The 27,524-nt window shown below is 28.3% G+C and overlaps 2 long non-coding RNA genes across 3 annotated transcripts; one reads left to right on the forward strand and one right to left on the reverse strand.

The window, feature by feature from the left end:
* Positions 1-1,808: 1,808 nt before the first annotated feature.
* Positions 1,809-26,292, forward strand: LOC124811139 (uncharacterized). Of its 2 annotated transcripts, none has more exons than XR_010640699.1 (2): positions 1,809-2,314; positions 25,059-26,292. It is a non-coding gene; the product is annotated as an uncharacterized LOC124811139 (long non-coding RNA). The 2 variants fall into 2 exon arrangements; XR_010640698.1 differs by lacking the exon at positions 25,059-26,292 and adding an exon at positions 20,487-22,485.
* LOC136084627 (uncharacterized) lies at positions 12,185-15,446 on the reverse strand. Its single transcript, XR_010640697.1, has 2 exons — positions 12,679-15,446; positions 12,185-12,364 (listed from the first exon to the last, which is right to left on the reverse strand). It is a non-coding gene; the product is annotated as an uncharacterized LOC136084627 (long non-coding RNA).
* Positions 26,293-27,524: the final 1,232 nt, after the last annotated feature.

A 27,524-nucleotide genomic window follows, 5' to 3' on the forward strand; every position in this document is an offset into this window, starting at 1 on the left:
AAACCGATTGATGGCTCGTTATAATTTTGTATTTGCCTTTAAATATTTAAAGAGCACCTAAAAACTATAGAGATCAACGGCATATTTTTCAAACAAAGTAATGATTTTTATAAAAGTATATAGGCTTATTTCAGTAAAAATTTTTGAAAATACTCCGAAAATTTTGAGCAAATTTTCTCGGAAACCTTCCAGAAATTTTCATCTCTAACAATTCCAACACTTTCTTCGCCCAAAAAATTACATGAACCGACATATAAAAAAGAAAACAAATCAGTTGTAAAGCTTAAGCATGTTTTTAATCAGGAAATTTTTTTTGTCTTCAATGTGGATTTAACTGCAGATAAATTAATGTTCTATTGAACCGGCTCTCAAGTGTTACGTGAAACTGCAAACTCTGAATAGATTTTAATTATAAATTTTGGAAAGCTGATGCTTAAAAGGAAAAAAAATTACTTCTTAAAAAAATCCAGTTTTAAGAACACATCAACATTGTTCCTTATTAATTTAAAAAAACATCGTCCTTAATCAACACTTTTTACCATCAACTGTAAAGATATGGAAAAAGGTGGACAGGATACGCACAGTCGCGTTGCTTGTGGGTCGAAACCCCCTCCCCTTATCCCCTAGCTCAAAAAAAAATCTGTCATGAGAGCCCCAAAATTCTTTTAAATTTTTAAAAAAGAGCTCCTTAAACTTGTAAAAGTGTCCAAAAATTGGTTATTTACACATGAAAGTGTTACAAAAGAAGCGAACTTTATTTAATTGTTTATTGAACAGTAAATATTTTTTTGTAAACAAATATTTAATAAAAATAAATAAAAAAGATTGAAAACAACGTGAGTAAAACGTTAAAACAATATTGCGAGTTGCATTAGCACAACATTGGTTGTCAACGTTATATTAAAAACCAATGTTGGCACGTTATATTTTAAGTTGACGAAATATAATCTTTTACATTAATTCAACGTAACATAATTTTGTGGGCGTATTGTTTGAAAATTTTGTCATATAGACATTAATCATAATTTTATTTAAGTTATATAGTTTAAAGATTCACTGTAGATTTCACTTAAATTATATAATTTTGAGTTAATAATAATAATAACGTTGATCCTATTTATAAAACCCAACGTTTTATAAATAGGATCAACGTTAATCCATGTACAATGAATCAACACTGAGTTATATATATTGGATCAACGTTGACGTATTGACACATACGTTGACCCAACGCATGCTCACTAACTGGTCGACATATACAATTTAAAAAAACTTATATTTAACATTTTCGTTTTCACTGAACCTTAAGTTTAAAGCAAATGTATATAAAAGGAAGAGAATTAAGGGTATTCATTATTTGGGATTGTTTGAATCATTCATTCATTATTCGGGATTGTTGAATCTTTATAATCAAAACAAACATCATTATTTGATATAAACTTAGGTTTTAACTTTTTAGTTCAATATTTAAGAAACGCGCGCATGCCTCTCATTAGAAATCTACGAATCAGATTGCGTATATCTGTGTTTGTTCTGTGTTTGAATAGGGTTTCCATCAACGGTATCTTGCTGTTACAATAAAATCTATGCTTACCCCAAGGAGTAGTAGAACGTTCTAGAAAATTATATTAAAGGGTTTTTCCGTGGAGCTCTCTTATTATTGCGTGTTTAATATAGTCATGGATTTTTTCTTTTTTTAAGTTTTTCGAGATCATGACTCAATTATTTTTAAACCAATTATACTGCTAGGTAATAAATATTTTTTTTAATAACGTTTAAATTCAGAATAAAAAGATATTTGACAAAAAATGTTGCAATACAGAAAATTTTGAAATTTTATTTCCTCTGGTTGTTTAAGTGTTCTAAGATGACCTAAAGTCATGTCACAGAGCACCGCAGAAAAATACTTTGAGAGCATAACTAATAAAATCTTGTAAAGCCACAGTCACCCACATAAATATTGAAAGTATAAACACTTTAACAAATTTAAAAAGATCCTCTTTAGAATCTTGAATAAAGCTGGAGTAAATTTATCGTAAAGTATTTTCAATCTCTTGACAAAATATTGAAATAAATCCGGATTAGAAAGAAACAATTTAAAAATCAAAAACATCAATCGGAAGAAAATCATCTCCTAGATTCAAATACGAGTAATTTCCAAGTTATTTACTCGATTATAAAGATAAAATAAAAATTCTGAAAAATGCAAACAAACATAAAGGTTCGGGAATATTTATAAACGAGGACTTCTCTGTCAAAACATCGTTAATACGAAAAAATTTATTCGAAGAAAGAAAGTTACAAAGGAACAACGGTAAGTACCTTACTGTTATATATGATAAATTAATGGTAAAGGATTATAAAAAATCAAATATTTGAATTATTTTATTTTATTTGTCATTAAAATTAAACTTATTTAAAATGGCTGACAAAACTGACAGATCCGATTTTGAGTTTAAAACGTTTGAAATTCATACTGCAACACTTTTAAATCAAAGTTCGGATCCTGATATTAATTTTTATAATAACGATGAAGTAATTAAACATATTAGCCCATTATATTATAACTTATAAAAGTGTGTATTTTATCGGAGACATTAACCTCAACATTTTTGACTATGACGTTAATAAGCACATTAATAATTTCTTTCATGTCTTTTTTCAATCTGGCTACATACCATTAATCAATAACGCGTGTAACTAAGACTAGTGTAACATCAATAGGCCGGGTGAAAAAAAAAAAGCAATTGCTTTTACTCATTAATTGGTTGGTTTTACGTGAATAACTTAAGCAGTTTTGCACAAACTTTTATTTACGTAAATTTAAGCAATGTACTCAGCTATTGCTCAGCTTTACGTGAGTAAAAAACTTAACCAAAATTTTTAAAATTTTTATTCATGTAAAGCTGACCAATTACTAAGTAAAACTAATTGCTTTTTTTTATTCACACGGCCTTATAGATCAAATTTTTACCAATGAATTTCTTACATCAAAATAAAAACAGGAATATTTTAAACGGATATTTCGGATCACTTTCCGATTTTTATTATTTCAAATAAATGCAATAAGTCTTATTCTCACAAAAGGAAAGTAACAAAACGACTAATAAACGACATCTCCATTAAATTTTTTCATGATATTATATCATTTGAAAAATGGGACAAAACTCTATCACATTTAAATGCTGATGAAGCTTATGATATCTTCTTAGCTAAATTTCTTAAATATTATAATAAAGCATTTCCCAAAATTACAAAATTATTAAAAGAAAAAAGCCTTTTAAGCCTTTAGATAACAAAGGGAATTGTTAAATCTTCAAAAATAAAACAGCGATTATAAAAATGAACACTAGAAAATGAAACTAACTATAAAAATTATAATCGTTTATTTGAGTTAATTTTGAGACGTTCAAAAACTAATTACTATTCAGATTAAATAATAAAAAATAATGGTTCACAAAACACATGGCGCATTATTAAGGAAATAATTGGCAAGAAAAATTTTGACAGAAATGCTCTGCCAAATAATCTCAAATTCAATAATAAATTAGTTGTTGATAAATCTATGATAGCAGAAACGCTTAATAACTTTTTTGTTAATGTTAGTAAAAGTTTAGCCGCTAAAATTAAACCATCTAAAATAAGCTTTAAATCATACTTGACATCAAATAATGCTATTATGCCTAATCATGAACTTACGAAGGAAGAATTGTTAAATTCAATATCCATGTCAAAACCTAACAAAAGTTCAGGTTTAGATGATGTCAGCAGTAATGTCGTTATTAATTCACTAAAATATATAACAATACCACTTGAATTCACAACTCAGATCCAGAGCCAACAGTGACTAACAGTCAAACGACTACAAGATCCTATGATGAACTTTAAAGATGCAGCATCTGATATGAAAATGTTGGAAAATTATCTCAAAGAATTTCGTGATCATTTGTGCCAAAATGCAATTGAGTATAACAAGGGCAGATGTATGGAATGGGGAATTGAAGCTGAGAGGAGAGTCAGGCAACGGCGAATAATGCCAGGTGAAAGGGCTGGAGATAGTGGCCTCTCTGCTGAAGATGAAGTTAGCAGAGTTTTGAAAATGACATTGGACCTTTTCCAACAAGAACTAACAACTCGCTTTAGACGATTAAATGATCTCAATGAAAAATTTGGATTCCTGCTCGATGTGAGAGTATTACTAAAGAGGGATGGTGATGAAAACCAAGAAAGTTTGCAGCAACACTGTTTGGATCTGGGAAACTTTTACAGTACAGATATCAGTGTAGCAGAATTATTCGCTAAAATCGCAGACTGTCAGATGCAGTTTAAATCTCGTGGGAGTCCAATACCAGCAATTCCGCTGGATTTACTTGCATTTATTTTGTCATACGGAAATGACGTTTTTCCAAACTTACGCATTGCATTACAAATCTTGCTCACAATTTCAGTGTCAATAGTCAGTTGCAAACGTTCCTTCAGCAAGTTGAAACTTATTCTTTCATATCTATGAGCTTCAATGGGGCAACAACGTCTTGTTAATTTGGCAATCTTTAGTGTCGAAAGAGAAACTCTAGAATCAACAGACTTTGACGACATAATAGATAAATTTGCTGCAGTTAAAGCTAGAAAGATCAAATTATAATTTATAAATAGTTGTTGATTATTGGATCTGATTGACCATCAGCCATCTGCCATCTGCATGAACCATAATGGATACGTAATTGGAAACATGAGTTAAATTGAGTTTGCATTATGATTAGCATTTGCATTTTTTTTATTAAAACTGTCATATACTTGGAAACATTAAGTTTTTTTTAGTTTATGTCTGCTTCAAGGGGGCGCCAATTTTCAGCATTGCTCTGGGCGCAAGAAACCCTAGCTACGCCACTGTTCGACCGATCATGCAATAATTAATCTTGTACAAGAAATATTTAAAGCTTTTGATGAACAAAAATTAAATTTAGGTATCTTTATTGATCTAAGCAAAGCGTTTGATACCGTAGATCATAATATTCTTCTATATAAACTTAAATTTATGGTATCATAAATTCTAACTTAGATTGGTTAAAGAGTTATTTGAAGAATAGAAATCAACGCATTTTATATGATGGCGAAAAACCAGATTTAATGACAATTAACTGCGGAGTCCCCCAAGGATCAATTCTAGGACCGCTTTTATTTCTCATTTATATAAATGACTTGAGTAAATTTTCCAATATCTTAAACTCAATTTTATTTGCCGACGATACAAATGTATTTTATTCTAATAAAGGTATTAATATTTTATTTGCAACAATGAACAAAAAGCTTGCAAAACTAAGTGAATGGTTTATATCGAATAAATTGTCCATAAAAACAAAATATTCTTTTTTCCATTGTCTTCAAGATAAAGACAACGTTCCCTTAAAACTTTCTAGGCATTTTATTAATAACACTTATGTCAAAAGAGAGCGTTCTTTGTTGTTTCTAGGTGTAGTTTTAGATGAAAATGTAACGTGGAAAGAGCACGTATAATACATAATAAAATCTCAAAAAATATAGGCCTCTTATATAAAGCCAAACAGCTGTTAAACTAAACTTGTTTGAAATTTATTTATTTTTCTTTTATTCATAGCTATATAAATTACGCTAACGTTGCAGCAACGTTGCTTGGTGCAGCGCTAATGTATCTAAAAATAAAAAGCTTTTAATTAAACAAAAACACGCTGTAAGAATTATTGGAAATGTGAATCGCTTCTTGCACACTAAATTTCTTTTTAATAAATTCAAATACTCAACGTATTTCAATTTAATTTATATCATATTTTTATGCTTATGGTCAAACTAGATATAAAAGTTAAATAAAAAGTTAAATAAAATGGCACCCATTTTATTTAACTCATTTTTTGAAAAAATAAATCATTTATACCCAACAAGATTTTCAAATAACAATTATACTCAACCAAAAGCATATTATTCTGCTATTAAGTTCTCGATTGCAATCAAAGGATCTAAATTATGGAACACGTTATGGATAATGAGTTTGAAAAAATTCCTTCCCTTGATCAATTTAAAAATAAAATAAAAAATAAACTTTTGATAATTGACAATAAACTAGACTTCTTCTGAAACTTTTAAATAGGAGTAATCACTCGTTTATATACATTTTGTAAAAGTCTAATTTTGTAAAAAAATTCTTTATGTCGAAATACATACATAATAAAAAAATTGACAGACATTGAGTGAAAGTGCCATGCAAAAAGCAATTCTTTCCGTGATAAGTGATGAAAGTATTTAGTGTACCACAAACTACATTTGAAAGAAAAGTAAAATTTTTTTAAAAATCCCGATAGTTAAAATGCTTGTGAAAATTTCAAATGGTTAATTATTTATTTACAGTATAGATACAATGTATTTAAATAATCATCGATATTATTACTCTTTGACAACTTATATGTATTATAGCCCAACACAAAATTATTAAATGTGTAAAATATATTATAAATGTTTTTTACTAAGTTTAAAGAAATTAAATTAGTACTTTTGCATTTTGGCTCTAGATGCTTTTATAACAGTACTCACCCCAAAGAAAGAAAAAGAACTTGTTATGCACATTCAGCTGATGGAAAAGATGCTATTTGAACTCAGCTCATTTGAGCTCAGAAAGTTAGCTGTTAAAAACAATAAGAAAGATATTTTTAATAATGAACTTGGCGTTGCCTGTTATGACTGGCATAAAAGTTTCATGGATAGACATTCCAAACACTTGTCATCTTGTAAACCGGAGGCTATATCAGCCCCTTGTGCCATGGGTTTTAATTGAGTGGCTGTTAGTAAGTGACTTGGGCCCCAGGCTCCGGCCCCGGCTAAATACAAGACTTTTTGCAAACCCGGCCCCGGTAAAATTATAAGATTTAGCAGGGGTTGATAGCCGGGGCTAGAAAAAAATGTATAATACCTAATATATTATATTTTTATGGTTACATTTACTATTTATTAAATACTGGTATACATTTATATATTTTTAAACTCTAATTTACTTCCAAAAAGACAGCAAGCAACCATTATTAAGTTATGAGGTACTTTAAAATAGAGAATAATTTAAAATACGAGGAAACTTATAACTGAAGACTTGAAAAGTTTTGAGTTGTATAAAAAAAGAAAACATGAAGATGGCTAAGAGTTATAAAGTTTTTTTTTGATGTTCAAAGAAAAAAACTGGGTTAATAAAAGTTTTTAAAGCATGAAGGGACAGATACAGTAAAAGGATGCAATTTGTTGAATAAAAAGTCAAACAAGAATGAGTTTTGGTTTATCTTTATAGAGATGATTGCTCGTTTGAATATTAATCATGATTGTATTTGTAGAAAAAAGAAAGCAATGCAACCTTACAACAATGGGAGAGTGGCTCAAGCTTGGCAGATAAAGCAGGTCTAATTACATTGTGCTTTTGGATTTTGTCTGGGGGTAAGAGGATTGTTATTTGTCAAGATAAGAATGCCAACGATATCGCAATTTTTTTTTGCAGTAAACATATGAGTTTTGTTGTCTAACAAAAATTGTGGATTTAAAGTCCAGAATTTAAATCCATAAGCCACTGCAAGCCATAGACTGTTACAGAAGAGAGATCAGATTTAAAATCGGCTGCTTGTTCTAAGAAACTAAAAAGTGAAGACTTTTTGTCAAGACAAGAGTGTAAAGTTGAGTTGTCAGCAAATAGAGTCACTTTAGATTTTATGAAGATTGTTATTGTAGAAAAGAAACAATGCAGAAGCAAAGATAAAACCTTGTGAAATAAAAAAGCGAGTAGGCCTTCAAGAGTAACTTTACTACTGCAGTTAGAAAGAAATAGTTTGATAACCTTAATCAATTTTTTAAAGTTTAGCAAAAATTGAAGAGAGTTCTAGAGAACACTTTTTTAAGACTATGATGGAAATCTATTCTGGAGCACAAACTGTAGAAATGTTTAATTGAGAATTAACTTTAACATTGGAAGCCAGAGTAATTTAAATGTTTAACAAAGGGTTCTGTTGAATCTGTTGAACTGTCACGAAGAGTATGGCCATTATATTCAAGAGTCAAATTAGTAAAATTTCACACTGTCGAAGAATAACCAAAAGTCTCTAGAACCTAACATCTGAGATAAGATACAAGATTTAGTAACCTAAGAATAAAAGAGCTTAACATCAGACTTTTTTACATTGGCTTCTTCAAAAAATTTTAAAAAATGAATATTGTTTAATAAGCAACTGCTCAAGATGGTAAAAAATGTGGAGTAGAATGACTTAAAATTGAAAAGAAGTAATAAAAGCTTTCCAAACTTTTATTCCTGAAGGAATAAAAGCTGCCAAGATGCACTTTATGCATACATATTATGGATATGAACATATATGTTTGCTATTAGTTTAAATGCTGGCATACAACAGGGCCGTAGGAACAATAATTATATTGGGGAGGGGGGGGGGCAGTACTCCACCTAAGTAGTTTTAAGGACTTTTTTTTTTTAGTCATTTTTTTAATTTATTTCTTCAAAACTATTTTTTTGAAAATTTATTGGGGGGCAAATGCCCCTTTCCCGTGGTTGCTATGGGCCTGTACAATATCCTTTCATAGTTATATAAACTTTAGTATTTATATGATATAGTATTTACCGGACGAGAAGATGATCAGATGGATGTGTGGTTAACTCTTGCAAGATAAGAAAAGGAGGTATAATCTTAGAAATATTTAAAAAAATCTTGCATCGAACAACATTTGTTAGAAAAGATTAAAGTAATTTAGGTATCAGCATGTAGAAAGGTAGCAGCTTTAGTAGAAAATGGTAGTGGTAGCAGTAAGAAAACTTTAAGAGAGTGCTTTTATATTGTATGAGCTTTAGTTAAGAAAAAGAAATGCTCCAGATTGTTTGTATTAGAGAAACAGCATAAAAGGCTAAAGCTTTATGATGATGATGATAATGATAATGATCGTCATCATTATCATCATGATGATGATAATAATGATTATAATGATGATGTTGATCATAATGATATTTATATGTGCATATATATACAAAATATGACATGAATTTTGAATTAAAAAAATTCTTTAAGATGTATAAACGTTTATGCAGCCCCGGTCACAAACCCGACCCCGGCTATATTTTATCAAACCCAGCCCCGGCCCCGGTCATATATCAACCCCGATCACTTACTAGTGGCTGTGGACTCTTTTTTTTTCTTTACTGCCTGGGCTAAATTTTGCTTAAGTGGGTGGATACAGAAAGAATTGTTTATTGTTTGGTTAAGAAAATTTATTTAATACTCAGGGACTAAAAAACTCTCTCTAGTTCTCCTTCTTTTAGATAGACATAAATCTCGAAGTTCATTGAATAAAATCTTTTGATCATAAAATAATGTCATACAAAAAAAAATGAATTAATTAACATTGAGAGAGAGAGAGAGAGAGAGAGAGAGAGAGAGAGAGAGAGAGAGAGAGAGAGAGAGAGAGAATGGTCTAGTTCTTCTTTGTTTGCCTTCTAAATGCACACATCAAATGCATCTCCTAGATTTAGCTTTTTTAAAGCCATTTAGCACTTACTATTACCACAATATCAGGAAATGGTTGAGAAAGAATCCTGGGCGCGCGGTTACTCAATTTTAAACAACTGCAATTTTTGGCTCAGTCTACCTGGAAGCTTCCACTATAACAAATGCCATAAGCAGCTTTCAAAAAGCAGATATATGGCTAGTTAATAGAAATTTTTTTTCCAATTCAGATTTTCTGGTAGCAGAAACTACTGATATTAATTTCATTGAAACAAACTTCGTTTCAATGAAATTAATATCAGTATTATGATGGCTGACAGAATGGAATAAATCAGTAACTTAATGGCTGACAGAAGCACATTGGTCATTAGTAAGATTTGAATGTTACTAGTGACCAATGTGTTTCTGTCAGTCATCCATCTGTGAGTACCAGTAATCCAATGGTACCTACAACCTGAATATCTGCTTTTAACAGCAATCTGAATGTTTCAGATTCCAGTATTTTACCCATTTCTACGAGCAATGTCACGTCATTTCAAAATATATTTTTAAGATTTATCATTCCAATGCGAAAGCAGTCACTGCATAGGAGGCTATAAAGGCAGAGAGGAAAAACTATAATCCTGATCTCCTCTCCATATAGTGCCTCGCTAAATGACACCCTAAGTAAAAATGAGTAAAATCCATCAAAAAAAGGAAAAAGGCTCAAAATGACAAACAAAAATGATTATGCATCAAAAATAAAAATTTTGAAGTGGATGGAAAAAACAATGCACCTAAAAAGAGGAAAATGATGAAAAATTTAGATGAAGACACTTCTTGTCTCTACTGTCAAGAAAAGTTTTCGACTAGTGCTGAAAGTTGGGTTTCTTGAAGGTTACTACAACTGGGTACATTACTTGTGTGCGAGTTTAGAAGAAAAGGCCAAGTTTTACTTGTGAACTATGTCTAAACAATGAATTAAGTTTACAACATATGTTATTGTTACACTGTATACTCCATTTTTTCCCTAGCAAGGGGCAAAATGTTTTTTTTTAAAGATTTTTAAATGTTAAATTTTTTATTCAATGCTATTGTCTTTTTCATTTTGTCAGATAGTTTGTATTGTATTTTGTCATTTGAAAAATTGTTTTTCTTTTAATTATTTTTGCCAACTTTTTGACGACTTTTCCTTAAGTACCTCATTATACCCCAGTTTTTAAACTGGTTCAAAAGGGTTCTATGAAAAGTTTGTGATAACGTAATGTTATCCTTATCTTCTTTTAGCCTCTATCTGTTTTAACTATATTTTGTTGTAAGTTCAATTTTTGTTTTTGTATTTTCCTTTATTTTATCTATATGTATACGTGCATTGTAAAAATTAATATTTATACTATGTTAAACAGGAAAAAAAAAAAAAAGAAAACTTAACAGTAACAGATCTATGTCATATATTCTAATAAATTCTTGGTTTTTGCAGGCTTACTTTTTAAAAATAATTTTTCTATATCAAATTATTTTGTTTTTATTCATCAGTATTCTGACAAATTGTTTAGTATAAATAAGTTATAAGGCATTTAATGTTTAGTGATATTAACTTGATTACTTATAAAAGTTTATTACTAATAGTAACAGTAAAAACAAAAAACAAAAAAAATCAACCTACTTCCCTAATTGAAAAATAAAATTAAACAAAAAACTATTGCAAAAACTTAAATTTAATTACAATTTATAATTAGAGTTCAGATATCAACAAATATATATTTAGACGCTCAAAAGACATGAAAGTTTAGATCATTATTTGTTTTAATTTCAAAATTTCTGGTCAATGTTAATACGTTTGCATTGAAAACTGTTAATAATTTTAGTTATCACCAAAAACCACAAAATGACAAAAAAAAAAAAAAAATTAGTTACGCTACCTTTACCGGTTGAACTGCTACCCTTCCCTACCCTGGTTGAACTGCTACCCTTCCCAATATGGAATTACTACTCTCTTTTTTTCTCTCTACCATGATCGCCACACTCTCAATACAAACACTTTGAATTTTTCAGATTTTTATTATTGGGTTTTTTAAAAATGGGTAAGCCACCTTAACAAATGGAACATCGTAGTATCCCAGTGAAAAAGCGCACATGGGATACGCGTGGATTTTTTCCACATGTAACCCATGTGGGGATTATTATTTTGTCCCATGTGGGTTTCATATGGTAAATCCCACATGGATTCCATATGGTAAATCCCATATGGGATACGCGTGGGTTTTTACCACATGTAACCCATATGGGGATTATTATTTTGTCCCATGTGGGTTTCATATGGTAAATCCCACATGGGTTTTATGTGGTAAATCCTACATGGGATATAGGTGGAAAATACGACATGTTATAGATCTTAAATGCCACATATTTTAATCCAAATGGTATAAAAGTAGTCAATACTAGACAAATGAAAGTCCGAATGCTTCTATGATAATTTTAAAAATTCTTTTAATTTAAAAATTACTTAAATAGTAATTTAAAATTAATCATCGAAGCTTTCAGAGAGGCTTAACTTAATCTGGTATTTGCTACTTTATCCCATTCGGTATTCAAAACGTGTAGCATTTTTGATCTTTTACATGTGATGTTTTCCACCTATAACCTATGTGGGATTTACCTTAAACTATTATGACGAAATTTTATAAAATTAAAAAACGTGTTGCAAAATGAATTTATTTAAAAATAAATGCTATTAATCAATACATCCAAAACGAATATTAAAAATATTATTTTTTCTTTTGCGATTTACACGCCGTTTTTTGTCAATTGAATTAATTAAATCGCTTCGGCTTATATATATCGGTTTTTAGTATCTTCTAACTTTCTTCAAACATTTTCTAAAAAAAAAAAAAATATAAATACAAATATATATAAATATAAATATAAATATAAATATATATATATATATATATATATATATATATATATATATATATATATATAAAAATATATATATATATATATATATATATATATATATAGAGAGAGAGAGAGAGAGAGAGAGAGAGAGAGAGAGAGAGAGAGAGAGAGAGAGAGAGAGAGCAATTTTAATAAGGAAAAATATTAGTCGAGCAATTTTAATTATTAGCCAGTTTGAAGTCATTAATGACTACAATATTTCACAAATAATTATTTCCTAATTATTACTTACAATGACTACCGTTTATGCGTAATTGAACACATATTATGCGTAATGATCTTGAACCCATGAGGAGAATCCTGAAAAAAAGTGATCAATAAGGAAAAGTAGTTAAACAAAAAAACGAAAACAAAAATGTAAAAACCTACTTTTTCAATGATGTAGACTTCTATAATAACAGGCCTTGACATCGCGCAAAATGCCGTAAAAACTGAAGGCCGATTAAACTTTCACTTTTACTTATATTGATATATTTTTATATTAGGTAGGGTGTAATGGCAGCCTATGTTTTCTAATAATAATCTCTAGTAAAAACGGAAATATAAAAAGAAAACCAAAAAATTGTTAAAAGATAATCATATTTTTCGTATTTCAAATTTCATTAAGAATATTTATGTAATATTAAATAGTATCAATAACAAGCAGAACCATAACAAAGTATATATCTATATATTAGAAAGATAACTGTATTTTTAATTTTTTTTGCTAAAAATGGTAACAATAAAAATCACCAACAATAAAAAACACCAATAAAAGTTGATTCAAGCAAAAAAAAAAGTTTTATCAATATATCTCAACAGGGTTAAAGTCATTATACTTGGCAACTTGTAGTCAATACACATACAATCATATAACCTTCGTCGCATAGCAAAATACTCATATGCTCTACATATAATATCTGAAGTATATAAAACTTCACCAACATTAACTTTTCTCATAGCATTAAGGTGTTCGAATAGAATATTTGATTGAAGCGAACTTTCTTTTTTTTAAAAAATCTAACTGCTTCAAATAAAGCTGATTTTGTTTTTATTAAATTTAATTTGTTTACAGCTAAATATGAAATATTACAAATTGTGCCATTATGGTTAGCTACAAATGAATAATCATTGAAAATTACTAAAATAAATAATGAAACACCAAGTTTGTACATTTTTGATTGTATGTGTAAACTTTTTTTATTAAGCTGGAAAACAATAACATCGTTATTATCACTTAACAAAGATTGAATATCGTCAAATATAATTTCATCCTCTTTTAGAAAATCATTTAACTCATCTGGTAAAATGTTTCGAAAACCGTTTGAAGTTACATTTTTTCTAACTTTACTTGCTGGTGTGGCTAAACAACTAGGCGGAATATTTTAAAAACAGATGGTGGGTTTAAAGGTCGTTGCTTCCCATATTTGCTTTCAAAAGGTGCTTCATTTGGCCAATGCAGTTGACATAATGCTGTATAGTCTGTAACAATAAAACCAGTTCTTGGGATAGCTTCACTACATCTTTTTCTCTCCTCTAGATTCTTCGGGAATTTATAAATTAATATTTTTGTCGTAGTTGAGTATTGATATTTTTGTTGTAGTTGTAATTGATATTGTAGTTGTATAAATTGATATTTTTGTTGTAGTTGAGATAGTTCGACTTGCAAAGAGATACACAGCATTTTAAAGGCATTTTTAAGGCATTTTAATTATTAAAAAAACTTATCGTTAGTTTGACAATATTATTACTTACAAAGTTAACGCCTTGAACCTTACATCAACATCAAGACAATAACAACGTTATTGTCTTGATGTTGGGCTATCTAATTTATAAACCAATCACATTTTAAAGATTTATTAAAAAAGCGCGAACACAAACTTTCATCTAATGTTAAAAGATGAAAATGTTAACACAGTATTAGGAATTGGCCTTCAGTTTAACAACTTTGTTGCGCGATGTCAAGGCCTGTTATTATAGAAGGCCGCGGTCACACATAATATAATATTCTGAAACTAATAAACAAACATCTAAATTTCTATAAGTAAATTTATTCTTTGATCATTGCCTTCATATCCTATCTTATTTTCATATCATAATCTATTATGGAATTATTTATATAACATATCACAACAATATTATTAAATTTGTGATGTTCAAATATCATATGAACATTCTCTAACATGTTCATATGATATTTGAATATAGTTCTTGAGTATATTATCTGCAAACAATTGACTGATGCAAGTTCTAATGTTGTCAAAAACCAAGCATGCATGCATGGGACACTGCAGTGTCCCACAAAGAAATGCAGGTTTGAAAGTCAAATTTTCTTTATTAAAAAAAAAAAAAAAAAATAGGGAGGAGATAAGGAGGTTTCTGTAACTTTTTTTAGGCTCCAAAACTTTTAACTTTATATATAATAAGGTTCATAAAACTTAAGGGACTAACGAAGTACATTGAGGAACAAAAACAGGATATTTACTGAAACTTTTAAATTTTTAATCTGGAGTACCACAGTGTAATTGGGAATAAAGTCTTTGGGTCCAGTATTCAAAGTAATATGATCTAAAGTAATATATAAATTAAATAAAATGCTTTAAAATGCATGCAGTTATACATATAACTCCTGATAGTTAACTATATGTATAACTAGTTATACATAAAATTTATTATATAAACTTATTTTTTAAGGTTATGCTTGAACAAATTAGAACCAATTAATTCAAATTCAAGATTTAGTTCAAGTTCAAGTTATTTGTTCATTGTTTTTTCACTATTTTATATTTATTTGTTCAAATTTTTTAACTAGTACTAATTCTTACTACAGTAAGAATATTTATCATTGTTGAACGTGATTTTATTAGTAACTTAATTTTACTATCAACATATTTTGACAACACCCTTTACATTTTAAATGATGACAGCTTTACTTTTCTATTGATGTTAAATTTATTACGTTTCAATAACTCAGATTGAATTTTAACTGAATTATTGTAAGCTTTGTAAGGGTTTGTTGTATCTCAAATGGTGTTGTAAATAAAGTAAAAATAATATATATATATATATATATATATATATATATATATATATATATATATATATATATATATATATATATATATATATATATATATATATATATATATAGTATTTAGGCTATTGGATCATCCATAAATTATGCCAGTAGATAGAGGGGCAGTGTGAGTTTAACAATAATTGACAATGGGGAGGAGATGTTGAGACCAAAATAATGTCAATTAAAAAATTGAATTAAAAAAAAAAGTAAAATATTTTATTTTAAAAAAAAGTAAAACAATTTATGCTAGCTATGAGCAGGTTTTAGAGGTATTTACACCAACAATGTGGTCTAAAAACTTCTTGCTTTTGTTGCTTAAAACTGTAGAGGATCATAGGAAAAACAATTTAAATTCAGAAATTAGCTTGCTTATCTGAAAGAACAATTTACGCATTTTTTTTTTTACTTTTAGTACTGTTGAGAATAAATGTATAACTGAACCAGAAAAAAATTGATGGTATATGCATTTTTTATATTATATTAAAAATTCAGATATACCATCATAATACGATAACAAAAGCTGACATCATTTTCAATGGGAAATGGCAAAAAATTGACTGAGTTTGATAAAGGGTGAAGTTGTTCAACAAACCGGGTCACCATCTGACATCATTATGCATAGATGACCCTACAATTTAAGTAAAATAAGTAATCAATTTGCCATATTTCTCTTTAGAAAGTGTAAGAAAAAAGCATTGTTATGCTGAGAACCTACCTATTGAGCAAGCTTTGACCACCTATTTTACAAATTTGAGAGACAGAAGTGGAAGTGCGAATCGCAAAAGAACTAATAACAATGCTCTAAATTGATTTTAACTTTGTAGACTAGCATTAACATAGTATTTAGTAATAATACATGATTTTTATAATTTGTATTTATTTCCATTAATTATCAGTTGTCAGTCTCCATTTTATAAAATGAATTAAAAAACTATTTATTTATAGTATATAAATAATACATAAATACTAGTTTCCTAATGCTATTATCATCACAATGTTAATGGTATTCGTTTTAAAGTGAAATTTTGTATCAATTTTATTGTTTTAATGTTATATTTATATATATATATATATATATATATATATATATATATATATATATATATATATATATATATATATATATATGTATATATATATATATATATATATATATATATATATATATATATATATATATATATATATATATATATATATATATATTACTTTTACTTTATTTACAACACCATTTGATATACAACAAACCCCTACAAAGCTTTCAATAATTCAGTTAAGATTTAATCTGAGTTATTGAAACGTAATAAATTTAACATCAATAACAACATAAAATCACGTTCAACAATGATAAACATTCTTACTGTAGTAAAATATAGTACTAACTGATAAATTTGAACAAATAAATATAAAATTAACAAAAACAATGAATAAATAAAAACATTAACTTGAACTTTAACTAAATCTTGAATTTGAATTAATTGGTACTAATTTATTCAAGCATAACCTTAAAAAATAAGTTTTTATAACAAATTATATGTATAAATAGTTATACATATAATTAACTATCAGGAGTTATATGTATAACTATATGCATTTTAAAGCATATTATTTTATTTAAACATTACTTAGATCATATTACTTTGAAAACTGGATCCAGAAGCTTTATTATCAATAACACTGTGGTACTCCAGATTAAAAATTGAAAAGTTTCTGTAAACATCCTGTTTTTGTTTCTCAATGTAGTTCGTAAGTCTCTTAAGTCTTAAGGACCTTATTATATCTAAAGTTAAAAGTTTTGGAGCATAAAAAAAGTTACAGAAACCCATCCTATTTTTTTCTTTTTTAATAGAGAAAATTAGGAATTCTTTGACTTTCAAACCTGCATTTCTTTGTGGGACACTGCAGTGTCCCATGCATGCAAGATTGGTTTTTGACAACATTTCAACTTGCATCAGTTAATTGTTTGCAAATAATTTACTCAAGATCTATATTCAAATAACTATAATATTATTCTAATAATACGTCTATTTGCACAAATCTTAATCTTATTTCTATAAGGAAAGATAAAAATTATTCGCGGTACTTACATACTTGCTTGCCATTCTCTTTATTAATATAAAATAATTTCTCACAAAATAAACGTAACGCAATGCAATGTCGATTTAAAAAATTTTTTTTTAGTTTTTTTTTAGTTTCCAGCTTTTAAATTAATTCCCATGCAAATCCCACAGGAAACCCACGTGGGATTTCCCATGTGTGTAAATACCATATGGTTCCCACATGTAACCCATGTGGGATTACCCACATGGGTTTAAGGTGACAAATTTCCATACGGATACCACATGGGAAAATCCGTCCCACATAAATCCCATAAATCCCACACGGAACCCACGCGGAACCCATGTGGGACGCGGTTTTATTTTTCACTGGGATAACGCTCTTGGTCTAAACATACTAAAGAGGGAATATCAAATCAAGCACGAAAATCTATTACATGAGAGGGCGGAGGGAAGGTGGGGGGGGGGGGTGTTAGCTTTGAGTAAAATTTAAAAACATGGTTTAAATTAAGAACCGTGGTTTTTGACTTAAAGTCATATTGAAATTATTTTCAAGTCTATGTTGTTTAAGTTCAGAGTCGTTAAGCAAAAAATATTAGAGAGACATATTTTGTTACGTAAGTAGATTAAATTATTTTTGAGATACAATGGCGGTTTGTTGGATTTGTAACAGAGATGATATTGTAATCCGAGCCGGAGGTTCTAACAAAGACTTTCAATTCACAGTTTATAAACACCTTTTAATAAATGTTTTAGTTTAACTTTTTACTACCATACAAAATTACCTTCAAAGGTCTCAAGTTTAACAGATACAAAATACAAATAAAATACAAAGTTCATTTGTTATTACAAAAGATCAATTCACAATTGATCTTTGTAATAACTTTCAAATTGAATTATTAAAACTTGAAAAAATTATTCGAAACCAATCTAACCTCTCGAAGCAAAAGACAAAGCTCCGTAACATCTTTTTTATATACGTCTTTTGCTATATAATAATTTGGTTTACCGGCTCATATACCTATAAAAGAATAGTTGAAATAATATCTGATGTACACGACTTTCATGACCTTGAATTTGGCAAAATTGTCACAACAGTCACAGACAATACCAGTAATTTTGCGAAGGCCTTTTTCGAGAAGATGGTATTTGAAGATGACCTTAAGCTGACAGGTATGGAACTTGAAAAGTGAAGAACGTGAAGCAGAAAAATAAAAATCCAATAGTGGCAACAGCACTAGCGGCAATAACAACTCTATACACAGACAGCAGAGACAAACATTGTTGTACAGAAAGTTGATTAGAAAAAATATAGCCAACAATTGTAGATTAGAAAAAATATAAGCCAACAATTGTAGCTTTAACTTCGTACCAGTGGATCATCCAGAGCAGGATCTTGAAATTGAAAGATAAGTTGAGCTTCATAGAAGATGCACAGCCAAAGTTTGCCAGAAACAAAATTTTTTGATGTTATACAAAATTATAATGAAACTTTTAGCTTTGACACTTGCAAGGTGTAAAGAATGTTTTTATAATATGCTGTTTTTTATGCTTATTGAGTTGAGACACATAATACAAAAAATGCTAACAGAATGTAGCATTATGGAGTGTCGGGGTCTGGTAGATTAATTATTGTCAGGTTTTTTAAAAATATCGGGGCGCTTTTTTATCTTAAATAGTGACGGATCCAGGATTTTTTGGTGATTGGAATAACTTCCAGACATGGAACAAACTCCCAACATTTGTATGTTTATACTTATGTCAAATAATGAGGCTTTGCAAAAAATTGCAATGGTTGGAGGCTTGGAACAAAAAACCCCTTAAACTTCGTCCCCCCCCCCCTCTCCAATGGATCCAAACGGAACTCCGTCTCGTCAGATTTTTCTCAGTTTTTCGGAGTTTTGGAGTTCGAGAGAAATCGAGAAACCTCGACGGAACTTCGACGAGGTTTTTAGAAAATATCAATTTTTACTCGTAAAATAATTAAATTCTTATATTATTTCTACGCAGCTTTTACAATAGTTCATGTTATTTTCAAAATATAAGTGTTCTCTTTTTTCAATATCAACACTAATTTACATCACAAAGCAATTAGTAATGCACGGTGGGTCAGGTGGTGGTGGTGGAAAAAACCTCAAAAAAAAAGCTTATTCTATTCAAAACCATATAATAAAACATTCTCGTACTTTTCTATCGTACTATTTCCAAGACTCTTTTTAGTATAATAATATCTTTTTGATAATAGAAGTTTTTAAATCCACAAAAATCAGTAACTGATGTGTGGTATAATAAAATGAAATGCATAATAAAATATCTTTTTTTGTCAAAAAAGCAAGAATTTTTTAATTTTTAAGCAAAGATATTGTAAACAGTAACTTTAAAAATATTATGCATGTGTGATATTAGTTAATGTATTTTAACTATTTAATAGTTTACCTTAACAAAAAACTTTTTTAACTCAAGATCATTATTTATAATATATACAAAAACTGGTCTTAAAATAACGAGGTAAGTTTTAAACATATAATACATTTTTTTTTACAATAATGTCGTATATCGTATGATCAAAATAACTTTGTCCATCATAAGTCTATTATTCGGCCCACTGTGCATTGTGGCGAAATTGTGTAATAAAATGTTATCACTGATAACAAATAATAATAATTAATGTTTCATTATACTTACCTATTAGAATAAATAACTTAATAATTTAAAATGTGATAACTTATCACAATTAAAATAAAATTAAAAACAACCCAATGGGCACCAAACCAAAAAAAGACGTCTTTTGAACGTTCAAAAGACGTCGAAAACGTACAAAAGACGTTCGATACGTTTAAAAGACGTTCAAAAGACGTCTTTTTTATGTTCCGTGCCTACTGGGAAATATCTGTCACAGTCAAATTGATAATTTTTCTTTTATAGAGAAAAATGGTTCCGGAAGCGTGGAAATACTTTGATGAAGTTGTGGTAAATGATAAGAAATACGTAGATTGAAAAAAATGCCATAAAAGAATCGCTTGTCCAGGAAACGGCCATATTGGTCAGGTCAAAAGTTGCGAGAAAATAGATTTAAAACCATCCAGTTCCAGACCAGTTTTGACTAAGTTGTCGTTAACCTATCTTCTTGCCAAGTTGACAGCTCTTGATGGATACTCGATTAGGTCCATAACTCAATCTGAAACACTTAGAATGCTTTTTGAAAATTATGGGCATAGTTTGCTCAAGTCAGCGTTCACAATTTCAGAAAAAATTAAGATGTTTCATGCTGAAGCCAAATGTTTAATGATCGCTGAATTGGCTACATTGAAAGCAAAAGGAGAAAAATTTGGAACAACAGGTGACGAATGGTGTAGCAATAGAGGTAGAATATACTACAATTGAACCTGTCATTTCGAAAAGGACATAAGTCCAAAACTTTTAGCAGTTAGTTTATAAGTTTGAATTAAAAATTTCTGTATGATTTATGTTTTAAGTACATAAGTTATATACGTTCTTTATTTATCTACTTCTATGTTTAATTTCTTTAGCAGCCTAGACATTATTTAATTAAAAATCATATTTTTGTTGATTTTGAAAAGTTTTAGTAAATGGACTTGTGCCCTTTTCGAAATGACAGGTTCAATTTAAATGTTCATCACGACCGAACATATTGTTTAGGAATGGTAAGATTGCCAACTCCTTGTTCTGGAGAAACATTTTGATAATGCAAAAATTAAAAGAATTCCGTATAGATGATGAAGATGCTGCAGGTAAAACTACGGATGGCTGTAGCTGGATGGTGAAATTGGGTACCATATTTAAGTTCCACGTCAAATCTGCCAGAATCATTCAATTCATTTGAGTGTTTGTGATTTGATATACGCTAAAAAAGATTGTCGCGAAATTGTGAACAAAGAAACTGAATCGGATATTGAAACAGAAACAGAAACTGATGGAGAGACTGAAGGAGAGTTTCTTATTGAATATTCGGATAATGAGATTGAATATGAAGAAAATATCGAAAAAAATCTACAGAAACTTCGAATACTAATATTAAAATATTCATCGTTTCGATATAAAGTTCTTAAAAGAATAATACACAATATTTATGGATCTTCGCATGACAAACGACTGTTGCTCGACAACCGCACTAGATGGAACAGTGTTTTTCAGATGATCAAAAGATTTTTGGACTGCTTAGAAGCTGTAAAAAAAACACTTTAAGAACTAAATTGCTTAAACATGTTAGATGAAATTGACTTATTGGAAGCCATTGCTGACGCTATAGTTCGCTTGGAAAAACCAAATACAACAATTTTGGAGTGTGACATCATTATGGAAACGTTAGTAAGGAAGTTGAAGGTTGTAGAAACTAACATCAGTTCTGATTTTGCAGAGACGTTAATCTTCAGATACGAAAATTGTAAAAACATTATGCTGGTATCATTGAGTCGTTATTTGCACAGTCCCGAATTTATAAAAAATAAAAACCACACATTTTTTTTTATGCTTCTAAAAAAGATATTCAAGTTTATGCTGCAAAATTATTTGATCAACTATTTGCAACAAAAGAAAATAGTCTCCAAACAAAATCAGATGATTGCGCTAAAAGCAAACAAGAAGAACCATCGCATTCGACATCTTTTTTTGTCAAAATTCAAGAAGTTTTATATCAAAACCAACCAACAGCTAAAAAGCCAAAAAAAGTCAAGACCTTCACCGATCAGTTAAAAGAATACGAAGTAACTGGTGAAATCAGAAGCAGTTCTGAAATTTGAACAAGCCATCCACAGAATTCAAGCAACTTCTTCTAAAGTAGAAAGAGTTTTCTCCTCGTCTTCCAGATTTGTCACAAAGTTTCGTAGTTCGCTTTCTGATGAAATGATAGATGTTTTCATCTTTTTAAAATATTATTTTGAAAGATCTATAAATCCTTTTTTTATTTTTTTTTTCAGTTTTTACTATAGGCACCCCAAGAAGTCTTTATTACAGAGCACCACGAGTGGGCATTTACCTGAAAGTTCACGCCTTCTTCCTAACTGATGCCGGTTAGAAAGCCATTTATTAGATATAACTTGTTCGTTAAAAGAGTGTGATAAGAAAAATATTTAAGTACTAAGAAATATAAAAATATAAATTTTTTAAAAATTTATTACCAATTATAAATCGAAATATATAAAATTAAAAAAAACAAATATAAGAACATTGTTTAATTATCAATAAGGTAATTTTTTAATTTATAACAAAGTTTTATCGAAACTCCGATTTTTTCTCGACTCCGTTTTTTCTCGATTTTGGATCCTTTGGCTGGCTTCAGTGTTACACCCAAGTGTTATATTTTATATAAAAATAAGTTAAAGTGAGTCAAAGCAATTTCTTTCTTTCCTCTTAAAGAATATAAATGAAAGTTCATTAAAAAAGAATCTTTATTCCAAAAGTTGCGTTATTTTCAACACACCCAATAATCTCATTTTAGGAAACCAGTTTATTAAGATGAGCTTTTTTTAATGGAACTCAAAAAACTCAAATTTACAAAAAAACAATCGCAAAAAAAATTTAATAAAATTGTATCTTCAAGGACTATCTTTAAGTAAAAAGAAATTATCTCAACCATCAAAAAAAAAACAATAATAAATATTTCCTATCTCTAAAAAAGTTAATGATACTATTTTTTGAAAAACCTTTCGCTCTTGAAATACCAAAATAAAGCTCTGCGGAGAAGTACTATAAACAAACGCGCTTTTTTTAATAAAAAGCTGCATCTCATCTTGAGCGTCTAAAAACGATCACCTTAAGCAACTTCACCAAACTATCATAATTTAAAAAGTATGACAACAGCTTATGTATTATCTCATGTAACCCATGGAATTAGCAGTAGATAAGCATAAAATATTGAGGATGTAATAAATTTTTGATGATCTTGTTTCGTTTTGACGTAATTACAAAATATTGAATAATAAAATTATAAAGGGGATGGTAAATTTTTTTTAACAGTAAAACAATCAAAGAATAATAACTATACATCCAAGAAATTAAAATAAATAACACTGTCGAAGTTCGCGAAAAAATCATTAGTCCACAAGTAAAAGAGGTTATACCATCTTAGGAATCTGCTCATCTTACGCAACCTTCCCCTATATCGGCCAGAACGAAATTGGGCAAAAGTAAATAAATTGTTTTGAGCAAAAATTTCTTATGATCATCTTGCAAATTAAAATCAATTGTAAAATAAAATTACAATTGAACTGTAACTTTATTTACAAGATGATCAAAAGAAATTTTAGCTCAAAAACAATTTATTTACTCTCGTCCAACTTAGCTTTGTCCGATATGGTATATATTCTAAATTTTATAGTCAGTTTTAAATTGATACATCTAACCACGTAATAATTAATGCTCATGATCATCATCTGATTGCATTTGAGGTCAATTTTATTTTAGTCATAGAAATATGATGTATAAACCAAATCCCCTTCCCATCCCCACCTTCCTTATGCTTAAACTTAAAAAATGTTTCAAAAACAACAACACAAAGACTTAAAATTATACGACCGTGCTTAGCAAAACAACCGTATCTAAAAAAAAAACATTATAAATATCGATACCGAGTTTAAAAAAAAAGATACGAATTATAAATCGTTTGAAAACGCCTATTAATCATTTTACTATTGTTATTAAACAGTTGAATAACATTAAAAACAAAAATTAGAACAAAAAAAAAAACATTAAAGAAAAATTATTTTATAGTTAAAACTATAAACACAATAAATGAAAACTTTATAGTTGAACTGTAAAACAGTTTTCTTTAATGTTCTTAAATGTTTTTGTTTTTATTATTTATTTTATCCATCTATAATAGATTTCTCATATAAGGTTATTATTTTTTTAAATTGCTTTTTAATTTTTTTAAATTTGTTAGAAATTTAATGGTTTTTTAATTTATTTAGTATTTTTTTTGTTTTTTATTTTGATTAATATTTTCCTATTTTTTAATCGCTTTTACGTATTCTATTATCTATATATTCACGCATTTTTCAACGAACTAAACTAAAATGGTAGAAATAAAATTTAAACGCCATGAAACTAAAAACAAAAAAAGTTTTTCTCTTTTTTAAAGTAAGTGAACTAACAAGTAATAAACAATTTTTTTATTACTATTGTAAAAACTAAAAGCTGTTGCCAGACTACAATAAACAAACGTAAAAGTCGACGCCTAATTGACAAAAGTAGTTTTAAAAAAGTGTAGTTTGATGTTAAACAATTAATATGTTAATCGTTTTAAAAGCATCTACTTATATTTATGTTTAACAAATATTTGAAAAACCGTAAATAATTTATAGATTTTTTTTATTTTCATAATGATATTTGTTGGCAAAAGTTAAAATTTCTTAAAAATTTTTATTAATCAAAATACCTTTTCATACTTTTATTGTTAATAAAAAAAGAAACGAAACTTTTCTTTACTGAAAATTAATTTTTTCAATGCTTGCAATTAATTTTTACCGTTTTCTCTAGTTTCGATAGATCAGTTGTTATGACAACAATGACGCAACTTGCCATACAAATGCAAACATAAAAAATTAATAAAATACTTCAAAAGAAATTAAACAATAACGTCGTTCGATCCCACCAATAATTTGAGTTCATTAATGCGCATGCTTACTTTAGATACTTTATGACACATGCGCTTTATATCTTATCAACATTAAAAAATGGTCTCAAAGGTTGGTATTGGAGTTGGTGTTGGTTTAGGATGTGTTGTTATTATTGCTGTTATAGTTATTTTTTTTTTGATACGCTATTTTAAGAATAAAAGTGGCATGGAAGGAACTTATAGACCAAATCAGGAGGAGCTTCATTCTAATCAAGTAATTGTAAACAATCTAGCTATACCAAACCCCGAGCGCCTAATATAGTCAATGCAAAGCATAATCGGAAAGATTGGTAAGAAAAAACCTAGTAAAACTCAATCTTTAAAAGATAATAATGCTCCAAATAGCAAATTGCAGAATCAAACGATTGTCATTTCAGAATCAACGACTGGAAACAATTTAGAATATATTTTAGAAGGATTTGGAAAAATTCGTAATTTAATCTTTAACTTAGTAACAAATCAACCGAATCAAAAAGTTTGTTAAAAATATTCAGGAAGTGGCGTTACAGACGTTTGTGAAAAGCAATATCACAATAATGGCTTATTTATTTAAAGTTCATTTATAATATAGTAACACAATAGATATCCCAAGCAAAAGAATAATTAATAAATTATATCAATGAGTTTAAACAGAATAATCATTGGATTTATTTCATTTAACACACAACGACGTTATTATAAAAGAACTTGCGCAAAGAAAATCTGTTTGTTTTTAAAATGAAAATTGTTTGTTTTTATAACAACTACAACTCATTTTTCTATTGCTTAAAATGTATAATAGCTGATTTTTGAAACAGCATTTTTTTATACACATTTATATCATGGAGTTATAAAAACAAACTTATTTTTATTTCCGTTAATACTAGTCTTTATTCTCAATTTACTAAACAAATTCCTAGCTATTAAAAAGTATATTTTTTATATTATGTTTGTATATATTAATAGGTTAAAAAATACTTAAAAAATTTTATGTTTTGAAATTATTTATATTAGAGTATAAAATTTACGTTTTTTTAAATTTTATATTATTTTATAATAATAAATTATCGGTGTTGTATAGTAAACAATATCAATATATTTATGAATTTTTTGTCAGGGGTGAAAACAACAAAAATATATAACCTAAAACAGTTGCAAGTTATAGTAAAAAAATTTACAAAACGTTTATATGTGTTATACCATATGTGTATATAAAATGAGTGTATATACCATACTTTTTTTAGAGTACATATTAAGGGCTAAAAATTGTTTACGATTAAATAAAATAATAAAATTGTTTACGATTGTCTATTAAAAATGAAAGCAAACTCAAGCAAACTATGAATGGCTAATTATTTGAAGTTATAATAAAAGCGGAATACAAAACAGTAATACAGTTTCATATTTTTGTGATATTGCTTGTCAAATTGGCTTGTTTCTTAACAATAGACAAAGTTGAAACTAATTTTTGACATATATAGCGTAATATAATGAAATCTCAACGGACATATCAATCAATGGAATATCAATGGATATATTTCATCATATAGAAATTTATCTGTTAAATGATTTATTATTTTACTTTAAAAAAAAGTACCAACCATTATTTTACTGAAAACGTGTTTTAAACTTTCCATAAAACCCTGTGTAAAAATAAACCAAATTCCAGTGAACCATTTTTATTACGCTTAATTATGCATTTTTTTTAATTGCTTACAATTTTAAATAATTCTGGATTTTAATTAAGGAAAGAAAAATTTTCAAATAGAAAAAATTCAAATTAAGGAATGCAAAAGTGTTAAAAAATATAAAATATTCAACTTTTGGTATACAATATGCTTGATTTGTGTTTATTTGAACATTTAAAGACTTAAAATTTATCTGCTTCTTGATTGTTAAATAACAGTTTGTTCCGAGCGGCAGATGGCCAAGAAGCGCTAAACGCTAAAGTATGACAAAAATAGGTACCTGATAAGATCTTACTTTTTTTGTCATTATTTAGCTTTAAATTTATCATTATTAACTTTAATAGTGTTTTTAGTGTCCCACGTGCATTTTAATACAGAAAATTGTTGAAAAGAAACCATCATCACACCAAAATCACAAGAAATCGTTGCTGCTCTGGAATGAGCCCTTGATCAACTTGAACTAACTGCGGACACTGTTGAATCAAGCAAAATTGTTAGGAAAATATTTTAAATCGTATAAATTTGTAGTTTTCCTGACCTTTTAGTAATCAACGCTGCATAATATTGACGAGGTCAATCAATTCTCCAGTTGGAGTCAATCACCATTAAAAAAAAAATATCCTCATTCAATAACTAATGGATGATCTAGGTAGTATTCGC

This window comes from Hydra vulgaris, chromosome 09, assembly GCF_038396675.1.
Source record: "Hydra vulgaris chromosome 09, alternate assembly HydraT2T_AEP".
NCBI lineage: Eukaryota > Metazoa > Cnidaria > Hydrozoa > Anthoathecata > Hydridae > Hydra > Hydra vulgaris.